The sequence below is a fragment of the Stenella coeruleoalba genome, assembly GCF_951394435.1.
Source record: "Stenella coeruleoalba genome assembly, chromosome: X".
Taxonomy (NCBI): Eukaryota; Metazoa; Chordata; class Mammalia; order Artiodactyla; family Delphinidae; genus Stenella; species Stenella coeruleoalba.
The window spans coordinates 15,444,960-15,462,505 of NC_137152.1; the positions used below are offsets into that span (position 1 = coordinate 15,444,960).

Genomic DNA, 17,546 nt, shown 5'->3' on the forward strand with positions numbered 1-17,546 from the left:
CAGTAAGTCTCATTCAATCATACTCTGTCCTACCTGATCCTTCCTCTTTAAATTAGACCTAGACTGTAGATAAAAGCATATGCAGACCAATGTATTTGGAAAGACAGAAAAAAAATAATATGGCAGCCTCCTGTCATTGGATGGGAGAGTAAGGATTTCAGAAGCTAAGCCTGAATCATGAGGATGAGACAGTTTGACACAAGGTTCTTTTGGAAAAGCGGCAGGTCCCCAAATTCAGAAAGACAAGATGAATTTAGAAATGTATCCTGGCATTTCTTGACCTGAAATGCCTTGTCATCTTCAAACGGGGAAGGACTCTAGTAATTCCTGTTATACCCATCGGAATACAAAATTATTTATATATTCATAAATCACAGTCTTCTTTATTATTTCATTATATGGTAAAATTTTCATTTTATGTACAGGAAATGGATTCCTTAGACAGTTGTTAAAAGAATTTTTTGCCACAAAATAACTTGAGTTTGCGGCTGTGAAATATTAACAGTGTTCCTGTGAAGGTTTGGAAGCACAGGTCCATCAGAAGTGAGGACTGATTAAATCAACTATGGCTAATGATATTCATATTCATATTATAATATAAAATATTAAACATTATAAAAAGAAATGAAACAACATCTATGTAATACTGCTGTGGAGAGATCTCCAGAATATCCTGTTAAGACAAGAAAGCAAGACGTTGAAAACTGTGCACAGAATGCTACCTTTTTATTAAGAAAAGGGGGGGATGTGAATAAACATATGCATCTGCTTTCATTCTTTCAAAATGGAAGATAAAACAAAAGGTAACAAAAATGGCTACTGATAGGTGGAGGGAAAAAACATGATGAAGGGGACAGGGACAGATAGAGGTTACACTTCTTGGAATTTGAAACTATTGATACATAAGATTTTTACATAATTATAAAAGAAAATGAAATAATTTTTAAAATGTTGCCTAAAGACACTGTTTGCCAATGAACATACCGTCTGAATTTGCAGCTGGGGCAAAACAAAACAAATGAACCTGTGCATCCGGTTGATGGCTTTACCCACAAAAGAGAGAAACTAATTTATCACATGGCTTAAAAACACAGCAATTCGACTGTATTTTCCTAAGAGGATATAACCTAAGGAAAAAAATATAAATGCAAAGAAATCTTAAAGTTTCCAGTAATCATACTGTTAGTGATAATACTAATACTGGTATTTTGAAAATGCTATATATTTACAGTATAGAATACAACAAACAATGATGTTAACTTAATATCATGAGGAACCAGATTTTTCAGCATAAGAGATACAAATACAAAATCACAGAAGTAAAAATCCTGTAGTCCTCAATTTGAATTGGGACATCAGTATGAATTCATGAGGTGGTTTCCCCAGCACTGTCTACCAAAAAGGCCAACTCAGTAGCAATGACAACCTCCAAGCCCTGACTGGGGTCTGTAAACATTATCTCTCACTAAAGAAACCAGGACTCCTTGAAAGAATCATTGATTCCAGATATGTCTAAGATGATCCTGGTACATCTTAACACACAAAGAAGCAAAGAAGCTACTAAACTCATATCAAAGACTCAGGAGCCAACCGGAATCAGTTTTTGGCCAAAGACGGGACAATTTGAGCGTTAAGAAGAACAATAACTATAAAGCATTGAAACACATCAACTATCACTAAAATTATGAGTTCATAATGATCTTATAAAACCTCACTGGTCACTCTTGGAGGATGCTAACAGACGAATTCATTGTTTTTGAAAACTGATCAAGGCAAAATTAAGCATATAGCTTCCTTTTCCCATACAAACTGTACACCAGGGTAACCAAGTCACTGATGAGTGAAAATTTCTCTTTATAAAGTATTTGTGCTAATAACTCAGGAATTAATTATAAAATTCAAATATCACTATTTTACAACCCCTAATGAAATAACGGATCTAGGCAATGATCGCAAGGGCCACTAACATCACACAAAGAGAAAAAACAGATAAAGTATACAATCAACTATTAAGTATTCTTTAAAAACAAATCAAACCGATCTAAATAGATATTTCTCCAAAGACATATGGATGGCCAAAAAGCACAGGAAAAGATGCTCAACATCACTAATTATTAGAGAAATGCGAATCAAAACTACAATGAGGTATCACCTCACACGTGTCAGAATGGCCATCATCAAGAAGTCTACAAACAAATGCTGGAGAGGGTGTGGAGAAAAGGGAACCCTCTTACACTGTTGGTGGGAATGTAAATTGGTATAGCCACTATGGAGAACAGTATGCAGGTTCCTTAAAAAACTAAAAATAGAGTTATCCTATGATCCTGCAATCCCACTCCTGGGCATATATCCGGAGAAAGCCGTAATTCAAAAAGATACATGCACCCCAATGTTCATTGCAGCACTATTTACAATAGCCAAGATGTGGAAGCAACCTAAATGTCCACTGACAGAGGAATGGATAAAGAAGATGTGGTACATATATATGATGGAATATTACTCAGCCAGAAAAAGAAATAATGCCATTTGCAGCAACATGGATGGACCTAGAGATTATCATACTAAGTGAAATAAGTCGGACAGAGAAAGACAAATATATGATATCGCTCATATGTGGAATATAATTTTAAAAAATGATACAAACGAACTTATTTACAAAACAGAAGCAGACTTACAGATCTTGAAATCAACCTTATGGTTACCAAAGGGGAAACATGGGGCAGGGAGGGATAAATAAGCATTTGGGATTAACAAACACACACTACTATATATAAGATAGATAACCAACAAGGACTACTGTATAGCACAGGGAACTCTGCTCAATATTCTGTAGTAACCTATATGGGAAAAGAATCTGAAAAAGAATGGATATATGTATAACTGAATCACTTTGCTGTACACCTGAAACTAACACAATATTGTAAATCAACTATACTCCAATATAAAATAAAAATTAAATTAAAAAAATCAAACCAGAATCTGAAATAAGCCTCCAGATTTAACTACCAACTTACGGGGATTGGTGGCGGGGGGAGGGATTTACTAAATTACACCACAGGGATATGATCAGCAAAATCCAGAGATTTGGAAATTCTACAGGACAAATGGCTTCCCTAACAAATAAATTATAAGGAAAAGAAAAAATAAGAGAAGGAGAAAAGTTGATATGACTTAAGAGTCATATCAACCAAACACAATGTGTAGACTTTGCCTGGATCATGTCAAACCAAGCCACTGCTAAGAAAAAAAAGAGAGAGAGAGAGACAGACACACACACACACAATTTGGAAAATTTGAACACTGATATTAAGGAATTATTGTCAATTTTTAGGTATGATAACATAATCATGATTATGGTTTTTTTTGTGTGTGTGTGTGTGTGTTTTTTTTTGCGGCACGCGGGCCTCTCACCGCTGTGGCCTCTTCCGTTGCGGAGCACAGGCTCCGGACACGCAGGCCCAGCAGCCATGGCTCACGGGCCCAGCCGCTCCGCGGCATGTGGGATCCTCCCGGACCAGGGCACGAACCCGCATCCCCCGCATCCCCCGCATCGGCAGGTGGACTTCCAACCACTGCGCCACCAGGGAAGCCCATGATTATGTTTTACAAAAGTCCTTAACCTTTAGGGACACATACCGAAATATCTAGAGTTGAAATGGCATGTCTTTGTTTCATAATTAACCCAGTGTTGCAGTAGAGGGAGTGGGTGCGAGTGAGCGGGAAACAAAACTGGCTTGTGATGATAATTACTGAAGTGGATATGGGATAAACGGGGGTTTGTTATATTATTCCTTACTTTTGAATGTATTTGAAATTTATATAATAAAAAAAAAAAAAGGTACTCATCCTGACTCAACAATTCTACTTCTGGAATCTATAATATAGAAATAATTATACACACACACACACACACACACACACTCTCTCTCTCTCTCAAGAATTTTTGAACAAATGTTTATCATGGCATTGTTCAGAACTGAAAAACTGGAGACGATCCAAATGTCCATTAACGTAAGAGTGGTAAAATATATTTTGTAACAACCGAACTATGGAATATCATGCAACCCTTGCAAAGAGGCAAATCTGTATGAAATTATATAGAAGAACGTCCATAATAGTTCATGGGAAAAATAATTGCTGAACTAAATGAATAGCATGATCCCACCCTTTGCAGTAAACTCTATTTACATATCAGTTTATGTGCAGAGACAAAAGTCTGGAAGGATACACATTAAGTTGTTCAAAAAATCATTGTTGAGATTTGTACAAGGTGTTCTTGTGTTTATTTTACTAATAACTAGTCTAATAAAGGGATTATTCTTTTAAATTTCTTGGCAATTGTACAACAGGCTCTTTTTTGCTTTCTGTCCTGAGGACCTGTACCTGAAAAGACTACTACGTCATCCAAGAAGACAGATTAGTACCTGAAACAGCCTTTCTCAACTGGGGTCCTGCTAGAGAATCAAGCCCTAGAGAAAACTGATTATTTGAGTGACTATTTTCTCCATTCTCCCAAGGATGGTACACAGCTAGCCCCATTAAGGATGAATAAGAGAGCTCATTCAATTGATACAATGAAGGCCTTAGGGCATTAGGGCTTAATTCTCTTGCAGAACCCAACCTGGGCTGAGAAGGGCTAATCCAGACACTCGGCATCCTTCTGGAAGCCTGCAATAATTAAGCCTCTATTTCAACTCAGACTTTTTCTATTTTCTACCTTGGTCTTGTTCTAATACATTGGATCCTTCCTCTCTTTGGCCACAGAATCCAACTTTACGAGCCTACGAACAACACCTGTTGATAAACAGCTCACCCATGATGTTCTTTAATTTTTAAAAGTCAACAGCTACCAACTCAGCTCAAATTTACTAAAGCATTTAAATAATTTCTAGAGTCTGTGGCGAGAAAATGAAGAAGATTAAAACTTTAATGAGGTACAAAATTTCTATACCTGTTATGAGCCAACTTTTGAGGTGCGAAATATTCAGAATTCTGAAAAGATGTACTTAACTCTTTTAAATGCTTAATTATTGATCTGAGTTCAGGTTTGTTTGATTTTCTTTAGACCAATTACATCAAGATTTCCCCTGAATTTTTTCATTAACTTGAAACTTACCCTTGTTACTCAAAATAAAAGGTCTTTTGAGGATAAACAAAACAAAAAATCAAACATTTGCAAAGAGTGAAAAGCAAAGGATTTTCAGCTTAATAGCCACTTTGAGACAGGTGCTAAATAGCTAATCCCTTTAGTGGTTAATAATCAGTTTTCAGATCTGCTTATAATTTTCAGATCCCAAAGTATCCAAGAACAAGCCTATAGATAAATACTCCTGTGTGTAATTACTCCAGCCACATCCGTTTCTGATAATAAGGGCATTTCACAATTTAAGAGAGGAAGTTAACTAAGACAGTGGGGTCTCAACCTTGCCTGCGTATTAGAATGACCTGGGGAGCTTTAAAAACCTTGGTGTCCAGGCTGTACCTCAGACCAATTAAATTAATCTCCAGAGATGGGATTCAGGCATCAGTGTCTAATCCTGGACATTCTGATTCAGTAGGTCTGCATCATTGCTAAAACCACTGATCAATTCTCAGCCCTTCTCTTCTCTGACCTAGCAACAGCATTCGACAGTTGAGCACTCCATCCTCCTTGGACCACCTCCTTTATTCAGCTTGCAGGATACCATACTTTCCTGGTTTTCCTTCTACTTCAGTCTAATTTCCTGGTTCCTAGCCACCCCTCTGATCTTTCAACACTGGAGTGTCCCCAGACACAAGGCTTGGACTTTTCCTCTTCATGAGAAACTACATCAGATCCCTTGGTAATATCATCCAGTATCATGGTTTTTCAAACCATCTATATTCTGATGACACCCGCATTTCTATCTGCAGCCTAGAGTGCTCCCCTAAACTCCAGACTTACATATCCACTGCCTTCTTGGCATCTCGCTTGCATGTCTAATACCTCGAACTTAACATGTCCAAAATGAAACTCTTGACTGTCCTGTCAAACCTATTCTTCTCACAGTCTTTTCCATCTTATTAATAATGGCCAATCCATTCTTCCCATTATTCATGCCAAAAACTTTGGAGTCATGCTTCATTCCTCTAACACCCTTTGTTCAATCAACAAAACCTGTTGGCTTTTATTTTAAACCATATCCAAAACTGGCCTATTCCTCATGAAATCCACAAGGACCACCCTGGTCCAAGTCACCACCATTTTCTGCGTCCACCCTTGCCCTTCTATAATCTATTTTCAACACAGCAGTCCAAGTGATCCTGCTAAACTCTAAGTCAGATCATGTCTCTCAAAACTCTCCACACAAATCATATATGTGATAAGAGGTTAACATCCCAAATATATAAAGAACCCATACAACTCAACAGCAAGAAAAAAGAACCTCAAAATCTGATTTAAAAATGGGCGGAGGATCTAACAAACATTTTTCCAAAGAAGGCATGCAGATAGCTAACAGGTACATGAAAAGATGCTCAACATCATTAGTCATCAGGGAAATACAAAAACAATGTGATATTACCTCACACCTGTTAGAATGCCTATCATCAAAAAGACAAGAGACAACAAGTATTAATGAGGATATGGAGAAGAGGGAAATCTTGTGTACTGTTGGTGGGAATATAAATTGGTACAGCCATTATGGAAAACAGTATGGAGGTTCCCCCAAAATTAAAAATAGAACTACCCTATGATCCAACAATTCCACTTCTGGGCATTTATCCAAAGGAAACAAAAATACTAATTCAAAAAGATATCCACACCCCCATGTTCATTGCAGCATTATTTACAATAGCCAAGACATGGAAAAACCTAAGTGTCCATAGATAGATAAATTGGATAAAGAAAATGCAGTGTGTGTGTGTGTGTGTGTGTGTGTGTGTGTGTGTGTGTACACACACACACACATGTTCACAATGAACTATTATTCAGCTATAAAAAAGAAAGGAATCTTGTCATTTGCAACAACATGGATGGACCTTGAGGGCATTATGCTAAGTGAAGTAAGCCGGATAGAATAGAGAAAGGAAAATACTGTATAATCTCACTTATATGTGGAAGCTGAAAACAAAAACAAAACTGAATTCACAGGTATGAAGAAAAGACTGGTGTGCCAGAGGGAGGGGGTGGGAGGTGGGCAAAATGGGTGAAGTGGGTCAAGAGTACAAACTTCCAATTATAAAATAAATAAGTCTTGGGGACGAAATGTACAGCATGATGATTATAATTAATAATACTGTATTTGTACATTTGCAAATTGTTGAGAGATCGTAAAAGTTCTCATGAGAAAAAATTTTTTCAACTATGTGAGGTAATGTATGCTAACTAGAATTACAATATATACATATATTGAATCATTATGCTGTACACCTGAAACTAATATTAAATATTATATGCCAATTACACCTCAAAAAAAAATCCCTCCAGTGGCTTCCATCTCAGAGCAAATGCCAGTTCTCTTATAATGCACTACAAGGTTCAAGGTTCTATAAGATACGGTTTCCAGTTATTTCTCCAACCTCATCTCTTCTTTTTTTTTTTTTTTTTTTTTTTTTTGCGGTACGCGGGCCTCTCACTGCTGTGGTCTCTCCCGTTGCGGAGCACAGGCTCCGGACGCGCAGGCTCAGCGGCCATGGCTCACGGGCCCAGCCGCTCCGTGGCATGTGGGATCTTCCCGGACCGGGGAACGAACCCGTGCCCCCTGCATCGGCAGGCAGACCCTCAACCACTGCGCCACCAGGGAAGCCCCCAACCTCATCTCTTAACATCCACCCCTCTCCCCGCACCATCAGCTACTCTGCTCCAGCTGCACAAGCCGCTCTGATGTTTCACGTGCTGATCCCTCTACCTGGAATGCTCTTCCCCCACGTTTACATGGTATGTTCCTTCATCTCTTTTTGATCTTTTCTCCAAGTTACTCTCTAGTAAGTGAGGTCATTTCTGAGCATTCAACTTATAATCGCAATCTCCCTGTCCCACTAGCCTTCCTTATCACCCTAACCCGTTTTAATAATTTTACTTATTTTTAAATTATCTCTCCGCATTTGAGAATATAAGCTCTAAGATGGAAGGATTTTGTTGTCTGGTCTGTTTTCTGCTGTGCCCCAGTGCTTAGAACTGGATCTGCTCAAAAAAAAGAAGTCTATTAAATGAATGACAAACTGAACAGGACTAAATGTACTGACATGGAAAGATCTCCAAGCACTGATTGCTAAGTGAACAAAGAAAATAACAAAACATATCCTGTATGGTCTTGTATTTGAAAAACCCTGCAGTATGACATAGTTTAATAGTACGTAAACGCATACATAATTGTCTGAAAGGACATACACCAAACTGACAAGAGAGGTTACTTCTGGAATATGAGTGGGATCAGAGATTAGAGTTACAAGGCACAACTACTTCAAATGTCTTTTTCTTCAATTTTTCACGAGAATATATAAACATATTCATATATTATTTACACAATAAAATGCACAGAGTAAAAACAGAATACTGGACTGGGAATCATATAAAGCTAGATTCTGGTTTTCACACAGGTACTACCCATCTGAATTCGGAGCAAGTTACTTGCCCTTTCTGTGCCCCAGTTCTTAACTTGGAAAGTATGTTTGACTTTGCTTACCTCACAAGGTTACTGTGAGCTACAGGTCTGCCAGAGCACTGATTTGTCACTAACCATCCTGTCTGTCTATCCATCTTTTCTATACTGTGTGTCTATGAGAGAAAGTTCATAGGGTGGGAGAGAGAGTTCCAAAAAAACCTTTCTTCTAAGCCAGCCCTAAGAATTAACAAGCAAAAGGTCTCATTAGGCCAGTGTCCTTCCTAAAACAAACTGTTTCTTAGGTTGCCCATCAAAAACCTTTTAAGAGACTTCCGCTTCCGATTAGGATGAAGAAGAATGTGAAAGGCCTTCAACTCCTTTGGTAACAATAAAAATCCAGACAATACAAAAATTATACTGAATGGAAGGAAGAACTTCCTTGATTAAATGAATTCTAGAGAAAAATGGTGAGCAGAGAGCCGCTATAGTTTCCATATTTGGGTGCCTTGTCTAGGTACTAATGAATGGAAGAGAGAGCCTTCCATAGAGAAACTTCACAAGGACAAGGAGAAAACCAGCCAAGCTTTGAACAATATTATGGGTTGATGGGACGGAATGGGATCTGGAAGGGTCCTCAAGCAAACACAGATCACTTAGTATAATAATTCTCTTGCCTCACACCCACCCCCTGAATTTTGCCAAGGAAACCACAGTGAAGGAAAGGCTCAGAAGTAGAAGGATACAACACAAACTGTCACAGAACTCAGATTTTGGGCCCTGCGAAAACTGAACCTAAAGATTTCAGAAATATCAGCAAAAACCTCCTCTGCTCAAATATTGACAGGATCAAAAAGGCAGCAGAGGGGCAAGAGGTTGGGGTTTGGGCTAATCACAAGTAAACTAAGTCTAACTAAAAGGAGGGCCCAGGAGGATCTTCAAGACTGCGGAGGAGTAAGACGTGGAGATCACCTTCCCTCCCACAAATACTCAGAAACACATCGACATGTGGAACAACTCCTACAGAACACCTACTGAACGCTGGCAGAAGACCTCAGACCTCCCAAAAGGCAAGAAACTCCCCACGTACCTGGGTAGGGCAAAAGAAAAACGAATAAACAGAGACAGAAGAATAGGGCCGGTACCTGCACCAGTGGGAGGGAGCTGTGAAGGAGGAAAACTTTCCACACACTAGGAAGCCCCTTCGCGGGCAGAGACTGCGGGTGGCGGAGTGGGGGAGCTTCGGTGCCGCGGAGGACTGCACAGCAACAGGGGTGCGGAGGGCAAAGCAGGGAGATTCCGGCACAGAGCGTCGGTGCCGACCAGCACTCACCAGCCCGAGAGGCTTGTCTGCTCACCCGACGGGGCGGGCGGGGGCTGGGAGCTGAGGCTCGGGCTTCGGTCGGAGCGCAGGGAGAGGACTGGGGTAGGCGGCGAGAACACTCCACACCTCCCCTCCCGGGAGCCTGTGCAGCCCGCCACTGCCAGGGTCCCATGATCCAGGGACAACTTCCCTGGGAGAACGCACGGCGCGCCTCAGGCTGGTGCAACGTCACGTCGGCCTCTGCCGCCGCAGGCTCGCCCCGCATCCGTACCCCTCCCTCCCCCCAGCCTGAGTGAGCCAGAGCCCCCGAATCCACTGCTGCTTTAACCCCGTCCTGTTTGAGCGAAGAACAGACGCCCTCAGGCGACCTACACGCAGAGGCGGGTCCAAATCCAAAGCTGAACCCCGGGAGCTGTGCAAACAAAGACAAAGGGAAATCTCTCCCAGCAGCCTCAGGAGCAGCGGATTAAAGCTCCACAATCAACTTGATGTACCTGCATCTGTGGAATACCTGAATAGACAACGAATCATCCCAAACTGAGGAGGTGGACTTTGGGAACAACGATATATATATATTTTTCCCTTTTTCTCTTTTTGTGAGTGTGTATGTGTATGATTCTGTGTGTGATTTTGTCTGTATAGCTTTGCTTTTACCATCTGTCCTAGGGTTCTGTCTTTTTTTTCACTTAAAAATTTTTTCTTAATAATTATTTTTTATTTTAATAACTTTATTTTATCTTCTTCTTTCTTCCTTTTTTTTCTCCCTTTAATTCTGAGCCGTGTGGAGGACAGGCTCTTGGTGCTCCAGACAAGTGTCAGGGCTGTGCCACTGAGGTGGGAGAGCTGAGTTCAGGACACTGGTCCACAAGAGACCTCCCAGCTCCATGTAATATCAAACGGTGAAAATCTCCCAGAGATTTCCATCTAAACACCAAGACCCAGCTTCACACAACGAACAGCAAGCTACAGTGCTGGACACCCTATGCCAAACAACTAGCAAGACAGGAACACAACCCCATCCATTAGCAGAGAGGCTGCCTAAAATCATAATAAGGCCACAGACACCCCAAAACACACCACCAGATGTGGACCTGCCCAGCAGAAAGACAAGATCCAGCCTCATCCACCAGAACACAGGCACTAGTCCCCTCCACCAGGAAGCCTACACAACCCACTGAACCAACCTTAGCCACTGGGGACAGTCACCAAAAACAATGGGAACTACGAACCTGCAGACTGCGGAAAGGAGACCCCAAAACACAGCAGTGAAGCAAAATGAGAAGACAGAGAAACACACAGCAGATGAAGGAGCAATGCAAAAATCCACCAGACCTAACAAATGAAGAGGAAATAGGCAGTCTACCTGAAAAAGAAATCAGAATAATGAGTGTAAAGATGATCCAAAATCTTGGAAACAGAATGGAGAAAATACAAGAAACGTTTAACAAGGATCTAGAAGAACGAAAAAGCAAACAAACAGTGATGAACAACACAATAAATGAAATTAAAAATTCTCTAGAAGGGATCAATAGTAGAATAACTGAGGCAGAAGAATGGATAAGTGACCTGGAAGATAAAATAGTAGAAATAACTACTGCAGAGCAGAATAAAGAAAAAAGAATGAAAAGAATTGAGGACAGTCTCAGAGACCTCTGGGACAACATTAAACGCACCAACATTCGAATTATAGGGGTTCCAGAAGAAGAAGAGAAAAAGAAAGGGACTGAGAAAAATATTTGAAGAGATTATAGTTGGAAACTTCCCTAATATGGGAAAGGAAATAGTTAATCAAGTCCAGGAAGCACAGAGTCCCATAGAAGATAAATCCAAGGAGAAACATGCCAAGACACATATTAATCAAACTATTAAAAATTAAATACAAAGAAAAAATATTAAAAGCAGCAAGGGAAAAACAACAAATAACACATAAGGGAATCCCCATAAGATTAACAGCTGATCTTTCAGCAGAAACTCTACAAGCCAGAAAGGAGTGGCAGGACATATTTAAAGTGATGAAGGAGAAAAACCTGCAACCAAGATTACTCTACCCAGCAAGGATCTCATTCAGATTTGATGGAGAAATTAAAACCTTTACAGACAAGCAAAAGCTGAGAGAGTTCAGCACCACCAAACCAGCTTTACAACAAATGCTAAAGGATCTTCTCTAGGCAAGAAACACAAGAGAAGGAAAAGACCTACAACAACAAACCCAAAACAATTAAGAAAATGGGAATAGGAACATACATATCAATAATTACTGTAAACGTAAATGGATTAAATGCTCCAACCAAAGACATAGATTGGCTGAATGGATACAAAAACAAGACCCATATTTATGCTGTCTACAAGAGACCCACTTCAAACCCCGAAGTTAGCAGAAGTAAAGAAATCATAAAGATCAGATCAGAAATAAATGAAAAACAAATGAAGGAAATGATAGCAAAGATTAATAAAACTAAAAGCTGGTTCTTTGAGATGATAAACAAAATTGATAAACCATTAGCCAGACTTATCAAAAAAAAAGGGAGAAGACTCAAATCAATAGAATTAGAAATGAAAGAGGAGAAGTAACAACTGACACTGTAGAAATACAAAGGATCATGAGAGATTACTACAAGCAGCTATACGCCAATAAAATGGACAACCTGGAAGAAATGGACAAATTCTTAGAAATGCGCAACGTTCCAAGACTGAACCAGGAATAAATAGAAAATATGAACAGACCAATCACAAGCACTGAAATTGAAACTGTGATTAAAAATCTTCCAACAAACAAAAGCCCAGGACCCGACGGCTTCACAGGCGAATTCTATGAAACATTTAGAGAAGAGCTAACACCTATCCTTCTCAAACTCTTTTAAAATATAGCAGAGGGAGGAACACTCCCAAACTCATTTTACCAGGCCACCATCACTCTGATACCAAAACCAGACAAAGATGTCACAAAGAAAGAAAACTACAGGCCAATATCACTGAGGAACATAGATGCAAAAATCCTCAACAAAATACTAGCAAACAGAATCCAACAGCACATTAAAAGGATCATACACTATGATCAAGTGGGGTTTATCCCAGGAGTGCAAGGATTCTTCAACATATGCAAATCAAACAACGTGATACACCATATTAACAAATTGAAGGAGAAAAACCATATGATCATCTCAATAGATGCAGAAAAAGCTTTTGACAAAATTCAGCACCCATTTATGATAAAAACCCTTCAGAAAGTAGGCACAGAGGGAACTTTCCTCAACATAATAAAGGCCATATATGACAAACCCATCGTCCTCAATGGTGAAAAACTGAAACCATTTCCACTAAGATCAGGAACAAGACAAGGCTACCCACTCTCACCAGTATTATTCAACATAGTTTTGCAAGTTTTAGCCACAGCAATCAGAGAAGAAAAAGAAATAAAAGGAATTCAAATTGGAAAAGAAGAAGTAAAGCTGTCACTGTTTGCAGATGACACGATACTACACATAGAGAATCCTAAAAATGCTACTAGAAAACTACTAGAGCTAATCAATGAATTTGGTAAAGTAGCAGGATACAAAGTTAATGCACAGAAATCTCTGGCATTCCTACACACTAATGATGAGAAATCTGAAAGTGAAATTAAGAAAACACTCCCATTTACCACTGCAACAAAAAGAATAAAGTATCTAGGAATAAACTTACCTAAGGAGACAAAAGACCTGTATGCATAAAATTATGACACTGATGAAAGAAATTAAAGATGATACAAATAGATGGAGAGATATACCATGTTCTTGCATTGGAAGAATCAACACTGTGAAAATGACTCTACTACCCAAAACAATCTACAGATTCAATGCAATCCCTGTCAAACTACCAATGGCATTTTTCACAGAACTAGAACAAAAAAAATTCACAATTTGTATGGAAACACAAAAGACCCCGAATAGCCAAAGCAATCTTGAGAAAGAAAAACAGAGCTGGAGGAATCTGGCTCCCTGACTTCAGACTATACTACAGAGCTACAGTAATGAAGACAGCATGATACTGGCACAGAAACAGAAATATACATCAATGGAACAGGATAGAAAGCCCAGAGATAAACCCACGCACATATGGTCACCTTATCTTTGATAAAGGAGGCAAGAATATACAATGGAGAAAAGACAGCCTCTTCAATAAGTGGTGCTGGGAAAACTGGACAGCTACATGTAAAAGAATGAAATTAGAACACTCCCTAACACCATGCACAAAAGTAAAGTCAAAATGGATTAAAGACCTAAATGTAAGGCCAGACACCATCAAACTCTTAGTGGAAAACATAGGCAGAACACTATGACATAAATCACAGCAAGATCCTTTTTGACCCACCTCCTAGAGAAATGGAAATAAAAACAAAAATAAACAAATGGGTCCTAATGAAACTTGAAAGCTTTTACACAGCAAAGGAAACCATAAACAAGACCAAAAGACAACCCTCAGAATGGGAGAAAATATTTGCAAATGAAGCAACTGACAAAGGATTAGTCTCCAAAATTTACAAGCAGCTCATGGAGCTCAATATCAAAAACACAACCCAATCCAAAAATGGGCAGAAGACCTAAACAGACATTTCTCCAAAGAAGATATACAGATTGCCAACAAACACATGAAAGAATGCTCAACATCATTAATCATTAGAGAAATGCAAATCAAAACAACAATGAGATATCCTCTCACACTGGTCAGAATGGCCATCATCAAAAAATCTACAAACAATAAATGCTGGAGAGGGTGTGGAGAAAAGGGAACCCTCTTGCACTGTTGGTGGGAATGTAAATTGATATAGTCACCATGGAGACCAGTATGGAGGTTCCTTAAGAAACTAAAAATAGAACTACCATACGACCCAGCAATCCCACTACTGGGCATATACCCTGAGAAAACCATAATTCAAAAAGAGTCATGTACCACAATGTTCACTGCAGCTCTATTTACAACAGTCAGGACATGGAAGCAACCTAAATGCCCATCAACAGATGAATGGATAAAGAAGATGTGGCAAATATATACAATGGAATATTACTCAGCCATAAAAAGGAATGAAACTGGGTTATTTGTAGTGAGGTGGATGGACCTAGAGTCTGTCATACAGAGTGAAGTAAGTCAGAAAGAGAAAAACAAATACCTTATGCTAACACATATATATGGAACCTAAGGAAAAAAATGGTCATGAAGAACTTAGGGGCAAGACGGGAATAAAGACGCAGACCTACTAGAGAATGGACTTGAGCATATGGGGAGAGGGAAGGGTAAGCTGGGACAAAGTGAGAGAGTGGCATGGACATATATACGCTACCAAACGTAAAATAGCTAGCTAGTGGGAAGCAGCCGCATAGCACAGGGAGGTCAGCTTGGTGCTTTGTGACCACCTAGAGGGGTGGGATAGGGAGGGTGGGAGGGAGGGAGGCACAAGAGGGAAGAGATATGGGGACATATGATATATGTATAACTGATTCACTTTGTTATAAAGCAGAAACTAACACACCATTGTAAAGCAATTATACTCCAATAAAGATGTTTAAAAAAAAGAAAAAAGGAGGGTCCATTCCCAACCCAGCTATCCTTTAGGAGAAATATGAAAAAAATCAGTCATACATGCTCATTGCCATACCTAAGAAAGGGCTCAGATATTCAGGATAACAAACAAAACAAACTGAAATTATACTTCAGTCTCCACTGTTCTTGTAGATAAAATGTCCAGAATACAGTAAAATTTTGAGATATGCATAGAGGCAAGAAAATGTGGCCCATGATCAACATAAAACAAGCAGAAGAACCAGATTCAGAAATGACTATTACTGAATTTAGCAGAAAAGAACTTTAAAACTATTGTAAATATACTGTTTCTATAAATATAATGTATGTGTATGTGTATTTTGTAAGAGAAATGGAAACTCTCAAAAAACAAATGAAGTTCTAGAACTGAAAAATTCAAAAATACAAAAAAAAATCACTGAGTGGGCATAACATCAGATTTGGACACTACAAAAGAAAGGATCAGTGAACTGAAATACAGGACAATCAAAATTATCCAAATGGGGCTGGATGGTGAGGCAAAGTGACTAAGAAAGAGCAAAAGAGAACTTCTGGAGATAAACCATTCTATATCTTGACTGTGGTGGTGTAACTTGGGTATATCTATTTGGCCAAAGTCATAAAATTGCACACTTCAAATGGGTGCATTTTATTGTATGCATCAATAAGTTATACCTTAATAAAGTTGACTTAAAAATACATAGAGGGGCTTCCCTGGTGGCACAGTGGTTGAGAGTCCACATGCCAACACAGGGGACACGGGTTCGAATACTGGGCTGGGAAGATCCCACATGCCACGGAGCAACTAAGCCCGCATGCCACAACTACTGAGCCTGAGCTCTAGAGCCCATGAGCCACAACTACTGAAGCCCGTGTGCCTAGAGCCTGTGTTCCACAACAAGAGAAACCACTGCAATGAGAAGCCCGCAAAGTCTGCGCACTGCAGAGAAGAGTGGCCCCCCCACACTCGCTGCAATTAGAGAAAGCAAAGACGCAGCAACAAAGACCCAGTGCAGCCAAAAATAAATAAATAAAATAAATTTATATAAAAAATACATAGAAACTGAGTAGTGTTTCTGAAAGTTGTGTCCTGCAGGCTAATCACTGGTCTGTTTGCCCTGAGATACACTCCTCTTTACCCTGCTCTGCTCTCCATCACAGGGGTGCTGACTCCTCTAGGCTGCTTCCCAGGCTCCCAAGTCAGCTGATTACCAGCAATGAGCAGCCAGTAGGAGGCACTGGTGGACGAGTAGTTGGAGGAGGGGAGGAAGCCGGGGCACTTTCTCCCTCTTCTTGTGTTCTGTATGGTGGCTTTTGCAACCAGCTGCATCTCTTCTTTACACCTAGCTCCCAACATGCTGACTCACAATAGTTCCAGGTGATCCTGGCCCCTGGGTTCTGGTAAAATCACCTCTCTCCTGTGTCCCTCCAGCCAAGGGACAGATGGTAGCTGCTTCCTGCTGATGCTAATTTCTGAGCCACCTCAGTTCCCTGTTTGCCTTCACAGCTCTTCCATCACTTGTGTAACCAGTTTCCTGTATTATGTTTCCTCTATTTTAAATACTTAGAGTAGTTTCTGTTTCCTGATTGGATATTGACAGATACACACTTGCTGCAAGAAAGCAGATGCCCTACTCCAGCCAGATGCCTCATATTTACATAAGGAGAAGGAACGGTTAGAGGCAATCTGTGTTTTAGTGTGAGCAACGCCCAGAGCCAGAGAAACATATGAACCAGAAGGGTTGTTTTCATGCCCTACAAATAGGACGTAGTTATGTATCAGGGCAGAACCACTATTAAATCATCCCACCCTTGCTCCCACCATCCCAACCTTTCTCAGCTTCCTGGGACCACAAAATGGTATCTGTGAAGATTACTCTCCATAGTGTGGGCTGGCAGGCCCTGATGTGGAGCTGGGCATTTCTCAGGCTGGCTTTCCCATTCTCACAAAGGCAACAGGAGCCGAAGAGTGTTCCTGCCCGAACTTTGGTTCTGCTCTCTGATACGCTCCCAGGGATCTCCACACAGATGGAGCCAGTTAAACTCTATTCCTTATTTGCAAGTTGTAGTAGAGACTAGGATGTGTTCACTGAACCCCATCTACT

The 17,546-nt window shown here is 39.9% G+C and overlaps 1 protein-coding gene across 1 annotated transcript in view; it reads right to left on the reverse strand.

The window, feature by feature from the left end:
* The window catches only part of MAP3K15 (mitogen-activated protein kinase kinase kinase 15), a 147,966-nt gene that overhangs the window by 56,655 nt on the left and 73,765 nt on the right, over positions 1–17,546 (reverse strand).